We start from the raw sequence: 12,978 nt of genomic DNA, 5'->3' as shown, positions 1-12,978 counted from the left end.
TTTTTGCCGTCTCCTCAAATTCTCTGTTCATATACTTCTATCTTTCTCTGCGAGCATCATGGCTAATCCCTCTTCATAATCTCTGTAATCTTCAGACTTGGCAAACTCCACTGCATAACAGCCTTGCATTCATGTCCATCCTCACCTCATTCATCTCTTTTGAAACAATTAATGAAGGAGCATCTCTGGTACTCACTTGCTTTCCAGTCCCTACACTGTTACTGGCAAAACCCCTGAGGATCTATTTTTCGTCCTCAGTGCTTAGAATTTCTTTTAAGATGACATTCCATGTGTCGACAGATGATATCAACATCAGTTCTCTCAATTCCTGTACTCTATCAAACTGCATTTAGACTGCCTGCCATTATCTGTTCTTGGATGTGCTGCAGTCTTTTTCCAGCTAACCCAAAGCCATATCTTGAAGACAAGCATTATAACAGCTGTTAGCCTGATACCTTTAAAATCTCAAGATCACTAGACTTAAAAAAAATGCAATGCATTTAAATGATGAAAGTCACATCATTCTAGCCAAGATAGGTAAAACAGAAGCATCTAGCAGCTTTAGTATATATTCAAGCACAAGATTGTTTTTCTCTTAGGATTGTTTATCCTGATGAAGAGTATTTCAAAATGGCTTATTATATTCCTTGCACCTTTGCCCTAAGCAATAAATGCTACTTTAATAATCATATTTTGAAATCTTGAAGGACTGACCTTCAAATTGCACCACATAAAACTTAGTTAAAATCACTCATGTGACCTGGTACTTTACATAAGACCACACGAGTGGAAGAATGATAAAGTTTCCATTTTCCATTTTCTTCACGATAATATCTACATATGAATAGAACAACAATCTTCCACACTAAATGGGTTAAATGTTTACAAAAGCCTTTTCTTAAAATAAGGGCAGCTCAATTTAAGCCTTGGTTCTATTTCACATATCTTCTTTGTCTTTAATAACAACCTTAAATTTTATCAAGAAATAATAGCTGGTGCACACAAGCAGGCAGTGGGGCATCATATGAGATTTTTAACAAGCAGGTTAATGCTGCTGAAGAAAATCACCTGAGATACAGCACCATTGAGAAAATAATATGAATTTAGGTGACTCTGAAGAAAAGTCATTACGGACTTGAAGCACACTTTTTTTTCTTTCTGCAGATGCATATAGAGTCACTCAGCATGGAAACAGACCCTTCGGTCCAACTAGTCCATGCCAACATGTTCCCAAAGTAAAGCAGTCCCACCTGTCTTCATTTTGCCTATATCCCTCCAAATCTTTCCCATTCATGTACTTGTTCAAATATCTTTTCAATGTTCGAACTGTATCTGCAACACCTACTCCTCTGACTGTTCATTCCACACACTAACCACTGTCTGCATAAAACGTTGCCCCTCATGTTCTTTTAAAATCTTTTTCCTCTCACTTTAAAAATATGCCCCTTAGTTTTGATCTCCCCTATCTTAGGGAAAAGACCTTTGCTATTCACCTTATCTATGCCCCTCATGATTTTATAAACTGCTGTAAGGTCACCCCTCAATCTCCTACATTCCAGTGAGAAATGTCCCAGTCTATCCAGCCTCTTTGTATAACTCAAACCTTCCACTCCCAGAAACATTCTGGTAAATCTTTTCTGAACCCTTTCCAAATTAATAATATCTTTCATATGACAGGGGCAATCAGAACTGCCCACAGTACTCCAGCAGTGACCACACCAATGTCCTGTACAACCTCAACATGATGTTCCAACTCCTATACTTGATGGTCTAAGCAATGAGGGCAAGTGTGCCAAATGCCTTAGTAACCACCCTGTCTATCTGTGACACAAATTTCAACGAATTATGGACCTGAATCTCTAGGCCCCTCTGGTCTACAACACTACCATTAATTGTTTCAATCCTATCTTTGTTTGATTTACCAAAATGTAGTACCTCACATTTATCCAAATTAAACTCCATGTGCCACCCTTCAGCCCACTGACCCAATTGATCAAAATCTTTTTTGTAATCTTAGATAACCTTCTTCGTTGTCCACCACACCACCAATTTTTGGTATCATCTGCAAAATTACTAATCATGTCTCCTAAATGCTCATCCAAATCATTTATATAAATGACAAACAAAAGTGGACCCAGTATTGACTCCTATGGAACACTGCACATTTGAAAAAGACCATCAGCACAGCATCAATTCTCAATACCCAGCAGAGAAATCTAGGCTCATCCATTACGCTCATCTAGTGTTCGTCGCTTCACGAAAGGTTCTGTCAAAATTATTCCTCTTTCTTTATTCTCTTATGTAACACTGATATTGTCTGAAAGTTAGTATCCAGCAGGGTCAAGGACTGAAATTATTGATTTTGGTGAGGAAGGCAAGATGAAAGAATCATAAAGATGTGGAACTTTACTGATGAAGTAAGAGAAACCATCACTTCCACAGCAAGTTTCACAATCCCACACCATCTCAAACACTTTAACATCCACAAAATACTTGTGAAGTGTAGTTACTTTTGTAATATTAGAAATTTAGCAGCCTGTATGCAAACAGCAAGCTTCCATAAACAACAGTGTGAAAATGATTAGATAATCTATTATTTTTCCAAATGATAATGACGTGTGAATTTATATTGTCCAAGGCACTGAGATTATTCCTTTTGTCAATTAAAAATAATGCAATAAAACCTCATGTACTTTGCTGAAAGTGTAGACAGTGTCTCAGTTATAATTTTACCCAGAACATGGCATCTCTTATACAATTCCCTTTTTCTGCCAGACTACTCAGACCTCTTAGCATCATGGTAGCTCACAAACCCACCAACACACTAAACCAGCAGCTAATGAATTTGAAATACCCTATACAGACAACAAGCAAAACTAATGTCATTTACAAAATACCGTGCAAGAACTGTAACAAACACTACATTGGACAAACAGGCAGAAAACTAGCCACCAGGATACATGACTATCAACTAGCCACAAAACAACATGACCCTCTCTCACTAGTATCCTTACATGCAGATAAGGAAGGACACCACTTCGACTGGGACAACATATCCATCCTCGGACAAGCCCAACAGAGATAGACATGGCATTCCAACCAGAACTCTATCAACAAACACATTGACTTGGATCCCATTTACCACCCCCTGATAAAAGGAACAGGAAATGAAATCACCACAGGAAATGACATCACCAACTCAAGGAAACCCAAATATATAAATAGAAAGCAGGAAACACCAGCAGTGCTTCATCCAGAGGCTCACTGAAGATGTTACCTAGTATGGTGACAAAAATGAACCTTCCAGCTCAACAAGCAAACCTACATCCACAATTCCCTTAACATGAACATTGGAATGCCAGCCGAGATCCGAGATTTATGTGCTTGTGTATCTAGAATGGGTTCTGAACTCACATCTCTTAATTCAGAGCTAACAGGACAACTCACTGTGTCACAACTAGCCACAATGCAATACTTCCTGCAGTTACTATTTTTGACAAGTTAGTAAAGCACGTGTTGACAATTTCACGACAATTCTTGATGTGAGGAAATTGTGCCCAGTTGAAGTTGTTAAGATGGATCTACCCTCAGATGTTGTATCACGTATGCTCTCCTTTGCTGCAATTCTGTTTGCAGTTCGATGTCCCTGCACTATCTGAGCCAAATCTAGAAACTATGACAGAAACTGTTTTGCATAAATCACAGGTATGTTATTTAAGTGACAATGGTCTCAAATGGAGGTTATACACTTCACTTCCCTGCTTTCCCCAATTTAAACTTCATCTAAAGGAATTCACGTATGTTGGACTTAGCTCCTCAAATAGTAATATACTTCCAGCAGTTTGCTCAAAAAAGTCATCTTCACATGTACACCAAAACAGCTGATGCCATGAAGCTGTTGTGCTACAGCCCACAACAATCCATCCAAAGGAGTCAGTGAGTAGGGGACAAGATTAGATTAGATTAGATTACTTACAGTGTGGAAACAGGCTCTTCGGCCCAACAAGTCCACACTGCCCCGCCGAAGCGCAACCCACCCATACCCCTACATCTACCCCTTACCTAACACTACGGGCAATTTAGCATGGCCAATTCACCTGACCTGCACATCTTTGGACTGTGGGAGGAAACCGGAGCACCCGGAGGAAACCCACGCAGACACGGGGAGAATGTGCAAACTCCACACAGTCAGTCGCCTGAGGCGGGAACTGAACCCGGGTCTCTGGCGCTGTGAGGCAGCAGTGCTAACCACAGTGCCACCGTGCCACCGTGGATACAGCAATCTAAGCTAACTTTCCATTTTCTAGCTTCAGGACAATATAAGCCTATTGCACTATCCATCCTCTCACCATGGATGAAATCACTTAACCACAGTTAAATACACGATCATCAAGTGACTTCATACAGGAGTAAGTGAGGACTGCAGATGCTGGAGATCAGAGCTGAAAATTTGTTGCTGGAAAAGCGCAGGTCAGGCAGCATCCAAGGAGCAGGAGAATTGACGTTTCGGGCATGAGCCCTTCTTCAGAAATGAGGAAAGTGTGCCAAGCGGGCTAAGATAAAAGGTAGGGAGGAGGGGCGTGGGGAAGGGGCGTTACCTATCGCATTTCCAACGCCCCTTCCCCAAGTCCCTCCTGCCTACCTTTTATCTTAGCCTGCTTGGCACACTTTCCTCATTCCTGAAGAAGGGCTCATGCCCGAAACGTCGATTCTCCTGCTCCTTGGATGCTGCCTGATCTGCTGCGCTTTTCCAGCAACACATTTTCAGCTCTGACTTCATACAACCAACATCTGACACGCGAGCCCACTGGACTACAGTAGCAGTCATTCTTCCATGTCTCATTGTTCATAATTACAATTTTTTGCCAATGCTAAAGCAATATTAAAATTATAAAAGCATCAGGCAAAACAGTTTATTAATATGAAAGCTACTTATAAAATAGCATGAGAAAAATACATCTGAAGATGTAAGCTTTATGCTCCTTTCACATGTTTTGAAATCACTACAAAAAAATTGAGGTTTCAAACGGTATTTGCTTGGTTACATTTAACAAACACTGATGTTAATGCATTAGTTTTATGTGTCGAAGACGCATGCCAAACCATGTGTCCAGTGGACACGCAATGTCATTTTAAAAAACTAGGAAGTGACTGCGCTTGTACAGGTTATACTTCTGTGTTCAGCAAATCTCTGATTTCGATCATTACCAAAGTCAAGTACTAAGTAAAATATAGTCAACTCCAAGGATGGCAGAAGGCCCAATAACAAGTGTAAACAAGCCATTTATTGCCTTAAATTGAAACATCAAACAGCAGCACTATTCATATTTACTTAAAGCACAGAGCCAAACATATGTCTCAAATATTTCTGATATGACAAATACATGCCTTCAAAATTGGGAGTTTCTCTTTTCTCTCAACAATCTCAATGAATGATATTGAATGAAAGCTAAACAGTGAACAACTTATATGCTTTATGTACCTTCAAGAATTGAAATAACAGGCAGATTCAAATAGCATTTCAAACAAAACTAACAAGCTGAGAACACAAATAGAAGTGAATAAATGCGATAAGAAAGCCATTAGAGGGACATGGCTATAGGACAACATAGATTTAGAGCTAAGTTTTGAGATAGGATGGCATTAAAGAAAGACAAAAGCTGTGAAAAGATGGAGAGGCAGCTCTGTTAATTAAGGATGGTATTAGCATGTGAGAGTGACATCACCCAAATAAAAGAATCCAGCGTGTAGAATCTGTTTAGGTAAAATTAAGAAATGATAAAGGCAAGATATTACTTGTGGGAGCAGTATGCAGGTTATTGAACTATAAACACATGATAGAATGAAGCAGAAAGGAAGAAATAATGGGAACCTTTTAGGAAGGTACAGTACAATTATAGGAATTTTAAACTACGTATAAATGTATTTATCTTTGCATAAAGATGTGAGGAGCTGTAAGTCAATAGGATTTCAAAATCCTAATAACAGTAGATATGCTGAGCAGTCAATGAGAAAGGTGCAGTTCATGAAATGCTATGCCTTCCTGTGCTGTTGCCTTCTGACCAGTATTTTTGAATTAGCATGTTGAAGATTTTTTATAAATTGATATTTGAAAACATTTCCCAGATTTTATAAACTCCCTTTAACACTTGTTCAATCAATTGTTTTATAGCACATAACTAGAGCATTGCTGAAAAAAAAACATTTTGTTGCAGCTTTGGAACTTGCACTCAGCTGGCTATTCGTAAGGCACTGATATGAAAGGGAACAATATCTTATACCATATGAAAAGTCAGTGCTGATTGGTTGGCAGGTGGGCTCTGATTAATAGAGGCATTGCTAACGAAAATGTATGAATAAGATAATGACTGACAATTAATCGCCAAGCTCTGCTTTAAATTTAAACTGGATAGATTGACTCTAATTTGTCAAAGCATTATTCTGAAGAATGAACTACAAAATACCTGTCACCTATTTTGTTATGTTGAAACAGGTGCACTGAATGAAGATGTTCATTCTGTCTGCAAAGTACAGAGTCCTGTCTATTAATAGACACACCTTCCAATGCATTCAACTGCATCACTATGCAGGCCCAACAATCCTGAACTAGTGGTGAGTGTAACTCTTAGCACCTTGAGGGTTATTCAGCAAATGCCATCCAGTTGTGAAATCGCATCTCATACTGGACTTTGTGCTCTGAGTTTTGAAAGCAGAGACTGGTTGAGTACAATCAATACTTAGCTCAATCACAAAAAAAACTCTTACTATTGCCTCTTAATAGAGTTGGAATGCAATCCTGTCCCTATCTGTCTGCTTCTGACTTTTCCATAAGGTCTTTATCGCCATCAGATTCAAGTACTTGAATGCTTTTCCAACCAGCTTCAAAATGTGCGTGCTCCAAAGAATTCAACAAGCCCTTTCTATTTTTGTAACCTTCATCACCCATCCATTCCTTCTCTCACCATATTTGTCTGACTCAGGTATCTTGTGCATATTTCTCTCTTTACAACTGACAACGCCATCTACAAGTTTGCTGACGACACCACTGTGGTAGGACAGATATGAAATAATGATGGTATGAATACAGGAAGGAGTTAGAGGGCTTGCTGATGTGGTGCAATGACAACAACCTCTCTCTGAATGTTGGCAAAACTAAAGAACTGATCGTTGACTTCAGAAAGAGAGGAGAACATGTCCCTATCTACATCAATGGAGCGGAGGTTGACAGCGTCAAGTTCATCGGAGTCACGATAACTGTCAACCTGTTCTGTACTTCCATGTAGATGCGATGGTCAAGAAGGCACAACAACGCAGCTTCTTCCTCAAGCAGCTCAGAGAATTTGGCATGTCCATAAGGACCCTCACTAACGTTTACTGATTGATGCACCATAGAAAGCAGACTGTCTGGATACGTAACAGCCTGGTATGGCAACTGCTCTGTCCAGGTCCATAAGAAACTACAGAAGGTTTTGTGCATAGCCCAGACTATCACAGAAGCCAACCTCCCATCCATGGACTCCATTTGCATGTTTCATTGCCACAGAAAGGCTTCCAATACCAAAGACCCATCCCATCCCAGTAATGCTCTCTTGCAACCTCTTCTCTCAGGCAGAAGATACAGAATCCTGAACATATGTACCTGCAGCATCCCTGCCGTTATTAGACTGATGAATGGACTCCCTAACTTCTAATAATGCTGATCTTGTTCATGTGATCTTGCCTGGCGCACAGTGTAACCTGTGTGCCTTGCACTGTTCAAGCTTTTTTTCATCCTATGATCTGTATGTCCTTGCTTACGATGATCTGCTTGTACTGCTCTTAAACAAAGCTTTTCACTGTACTTGGGTATGTGTGACAATAAATCAAATCAATCAATCAATCATTTGACACTGAAAGCTCTTTGGTCACCAATGCTCCAATTGTCCTCCCTAATCCAACACACTTCTAACCATTATTTTTGGGACAAGATGTTTGGTTGCCTTTGGGATATTAAAGTAAAAGTCATAATGAAGACAATAAAAGACACAACAGAATGTGCCTGATAAATTTCAGCATATGAATAATATGAAATTAGCTGTTAAATTATGGTTAAAACTTGACTACAAAACATTAGAAACTCCAATTTTTAATTTAAAAAAAGCATTTGAGGTGATTTGTGGGAACTTGGGTGGTCAGATTTCACAATTACAAGATGACACATTTCACAGGATTTTAATCTACACAGACAACATAGCATAGAAGATACTTGTAACAGTATGCCATATCTATATTCTTAAATATAGCAAGTACTTTCCATAAAACACATACCAAATTTGGTATAGGACATAAATTTTCTATTGATACCGAGAGACGATAATTTGATAACTGAATGGAAATCTTGACACTATCACAGTGAAAAAAGGAAATAGAAAAGAGGCTCTTCAACTGCCTTGCCTGGCAAAGAAGTACCTTACAAAACATATCTTCAACATAAATTTGCATTTCTGAAAAGATAATTAAAAAGTCAAGAGACACTCACTTATTTTAATAAGAAAGTACTGACATTTTAATGGATGTCTTCTCAAAAATCATTGTCAATAGATCAAAAAGTACAGCAAATGGATATTTCATCATTTCTACAAACTTACCCATCTAAACACAATGCAAATGTATTCTGCAGAAGCTGCAGCAGTTTCAAAAAAGGTTAGTACACATGATTAGATTGTGCTATGAAGTCTCATATGTACTATGATACTTTAATGTTTTTATGGGAAATGAATAACATGATGTGAGAACATATGGACAGGAGTTGATAATTCAGGCCTTCAGGCCCAACTACTATTCAACTGGGTAATTGCTGATCTGACAACAATGAACCACGTGGAATATGAAACTGTATGTTTTAATCCTTATCTTGTGCTGAGTAAGTTAGCCGCGGTTTTAGTAGAGAAGGGGTGAGGAACTTGGTATTCACAATTTGTCTCTGAACTGGAAAGAGGAAATGTTAAACATGTTTCCAGCTACCCACTATTTTTGAATAATAGCTCTTAGAGATTTAAAAAGAAAGAACATCAGGGAATGCACAACCAGGCCTGGTGGTAATGCTCACGTGCTAGAAATGTCCACTTATATTCTCTGGTTTTGGATTAGTAATCCAGAAGTCCAGGCTAATATTCTGAGGACATGAGATTGAATACCACCCATTAGATGGTGATAATTTAATTCAATAAAAATCTGCAAATAAAAATGCTGGTCTAATGGTGACCATGTAACCATTATCTATGGTTGTAAAAACCTATCTGGTTCATGAATATTCTTTAGGAAAGTAAATATGGCATCCTTACCTGGTCTGACCTACATATAATTTCACACAAACTCTTAACTGCCTTTTGAAAAGGCTAAACAAGTCACATGGTGCAACAGTAACTGGGAAGTGTAACAATTGGTGGCTTTGCCAATGCTGTTCACATTTCATGAAAAAATGAATAAAAAAAAAGTATCAGCGCTTTTACACTTAACAAGTATCCTAAGTAAAGAGAAACAGGAATAGCCCTTCAGACTTTCTTATCCATTAAATGAGATTCTAACTCCATTCGCACATTGACTGCAAAGCTCTTAACAACCTTGGCCAGTGAAAAAAAAAGTATTAATTTCAGATTTTCAATTTAGCACATTAAATGTGAAGTATCTACTGCTGTGTACATACCAGTACAATCAACCACTGAACTACTGCCTCTCGCATTGAGCATTCAGAGCTGTTCAGAAAAAAAAATTAGCAGGCTTAAAAAGTGGATACTGACAGCATCTCATGGGACCAGTAAGTATTTGGGTCCTTCTTATAGTTGCTTGCTTGGAACTCAGCAGCCTTCTGTTGCAGAGTACTATTGATAATGTGAAGACTTCCCCTTTGCTATTGACAAAAGTCTATCAAAGTGGTCCAACCTGAAGGTCCAACCTGAAGGTTGACTATTAAGTGACCATCATTTTGAAAGCTATATTTACAGGTATTCCTTGGTGCATTCTTTGCCCTTAAGGTGACAAATGTCTGCCAGGAAATAAAACGTTTTCCATTTGAGGTGCTGAGCATCAGAGTTGAACATGGCAGATGTGACAAAGCCAGGCCTTGAATAGAATTCACTCTACCCGACTCGGCAACGGTATTTTACAGGGAAAGTGAAAAATCGAGTCACTTTCTCTGATAAACAGAAGTCTAAAAAATACAGAGAAACAGGGCAATTTGGGGTTTAATAAACGTGGAGTAATGAAAAATTGAGGAAGGAAGGATATCTTAGCCTTTCCTAAATTCTGAAAAATAATTTCAAGAACTTAAACATTCTTAAAATATTCATGTGGGCCAACATTTGAGATCATGTCTGAAAAAATTAAACCTTCTGCCTTTCAACTGAATTTGCTTTAGAATATGCTTTAGTTGCAGCAGTTCTTTTGAGTCAGTGAAGATAGAGATTATTTTATTCTCTCCTACTTTCGAACTGCATTGTCAGGAACAACACCTTTTAAAATGACGGATATGGCCGGAAGTATTTTCCCTTCAACCCAAATTCAATTCCTGGATAAGGTTGTGCCATTATCTCTCCTTATATTGACTTTCACTCTCATTTAGGAAAAGAATATGTGAAGGCTACATAGAGGCCAAAGGTTAGCAAGAAAGACTTGCTTATAGTGAGGCATCAAAAGAACACGCCACAGTCAAGGAAACATTATCAGAATCTGTTATTATGTTCTCATTCTGATTGACATTTACCTCTTCTGTAAGTTTCTGTCTCAAACATAAACTGAATTACTTGTCTTGCTTTAGTGGTAAATACCACAAATGGGCCAAGCATTTTAATTCCCATGTTTCAAGAGAATCAAGATCCGTGTGGAAAAAGCTACAGTCTCCTATAACTCTATTAGTGTCTTGAATTTCAATCAATTGCACCATCAAGAATTGGAAATGAGAAATTGATATCGTGGAGATGCATTTACTGGAGTCGGGAAAAAAAGATAGGTCCTGACATAAGTTGTATCAGAGCTCAGCACAATTTCTCGAAATATTGAAGGATAAAAATATTACAGATTTCAACGTGAAAAATAAAGCTCCAATTTAAATAAACATTAATTACAGTGTAGTTCAGTTGGTTGGTAAGATTAAGTTTATTTGCTATGGGAAAAACAACCAGAATATGCAAATACAATAGCAGATGATGAAAGTGACTTATGAGACTATTATATTAGCCAAGCATTTCGATGCCATAAACTCCAAAGTTCACAGAGCCGTGTGAAACAAATGACTAAATTATTTTCTTTAAACGAACTTGTGTATTTATTTTCCCTTCCAAAAGGGTTTTCTGCTTCTGAAGATCAGACATCCAAGAGTCGGGAAATTGAACAGGTTTACCACTTTTAACTGCTGGTCATAACCCCAAGTACATAGCAATACAGAATAAGGCTTCCTCTGTTTCCTCAGAATAGCTTCCTACTGCAGCGGTTTGAAAATTTTCAGTCCTACTACTGTATTACTTTTGGTTGCCATTCCTAATTTTATTTTTCTTACAAATGACTGTATCTGCTATTAGGTTGGCACACCAGGAAATGAAGAGAAATAACACAAATGTTGTTTTGTGAAAGAACCTTGGAGCTGATTATGAAAGAAGTCTCTTAACCCACAGCTTGCATGGTCGAGAGGGGAAGGAAGCACACTCTCACCAAATATGCGTCAACATTATAAAATGGCTTCTAATAACATGTGTCGGCCCCACAAACAACTAAAAACAATTATTTCCACACAGTGCACTGAACATTACAATACTAGCAAGGTGAAAGTGAGGACTGCAGATGCTGGAGATCAGAGCTGAAAATGTGTTGCTGGAAAAGCGCAGTAGGTCAGGCAGCAACCAAGGAGCAGGAGAATCGACGTTTCGGGCATGAGCCCTTCTTCAGGAATACTAGCAAGGGCAAGTTTCAATTTAAGTACAACATTTTGGTAATCCAAGATGGAGGACAGGAAAAATTTCTGGCTGTAAGAGCTGCTCCTTTTTTTGAGGTATTTCAGGTGTTGGAGGTGATTTCCTCGAATTCCAGGAGCAGCAATTACTGTTTTATATGCTGTTGCATTGTTTTGGAACTTTGGGGAAAAAAGGTCAAAACAACAGCAGTTTAAAAGGGAGAAGAGCAGACAAAGGAAGCACATGGTGAGGACAGCGCAGGAGAGAGAGAGAGAGAGAGAGAGAACGTGCACAGTTACTGCCTTTGCTGTTTGAATTTGTGTATTGCTGGACATCGGAATGCATCTGGGAAAATTAACAAGCAGTGAAATTCACAACTAATCTTGGAGGAACTGTTGGGCAAAGTTCACAGCACAGAATCAGATAAGTTAATTGTTGTTTTAAGTCTGTCCAAGAGAAAGGCTGCAATAGTGGGTACAGTGGATTCTTTCTTGATTATATGTTTTTAGAGTTAAGTCTCTTGCTTAAGCTTAAAATATAAGCCATAGCTATTAATTTAACCTGTGGCAGTGTTTGTAGAAGAATAAGACAGTGTTATTTTCTGGGTCTATAGATTGTGAAGGATCAAAAATGGCCTTTACAGTGATATGTACTTCTTGTCAGATGTGGGAGTTTAAAGAGAGTTTAAGGGTTATTGAGGATTATATCTGCCATAAATGCTGTTGGATGCGAATTTTATCAGATTAAGTGGATCGGTTGGAGAGACAGATAGAAGCGATGAGGAATTTGCAATAGCAATAATATGTGATGGATGGCAGTTATAGAAAGGGGGAAAAGTCTCAGATACAGTCACACAAATGGGTTAACTCCAGGAAGGGTAAGAGAGGTAGGCAACTAGAGCAGGAGTCTTTTGTGGATATACCCATTTCAAACAGGTATGCTGTTTTGGAAAATGTAGGGGGGTGATGAATTCTCAGGGGAACACAGCACGAACAGCCAAGTTTCTGGTATTGAGACTGGCTCTAATGCAATGAGGGATACGTCGGCTTCCAAG

At 38.6% G+C, this 12,978-nt stretch overlaps 1 protein-coding gene across 44 annotated transcripts in view; it reads right to left on the bottom strand.

The window, feature by feature from the left end:
• Positions 1-12,978, bottom strand: part of LOC122562121 (receptor-type tyrosine-protein phosphatase delta) — a 2,454,643-nt gene that overhangs the window by 222,537 nt on the left and 2,219,128 nt on the right. The window lies entirely within an intron of this gene.

Source organism: Chiloscyllium plagiosum, chromosome 2 (genome assembly GCF_004010195.1).
Source record: "Chiloscyllium plagiosum isolate BGI_BamShark_2017 chromosome 2, ASM401019v2, whole genome shotgun sequence".
Taxonomy (NCBI): domain Eukaryota; kingdom Metazoa; phylum Chordata; class Chondrichthyes; order Orectolobiformes; family Hemiscylliidae; genus Chiloscyllium; species Chiloscyllium plagiosum.
Note: the sequence above shows the minus strand (reverse complement) of the source record. Positions and strands in the feature narration are given on the sequence as shown.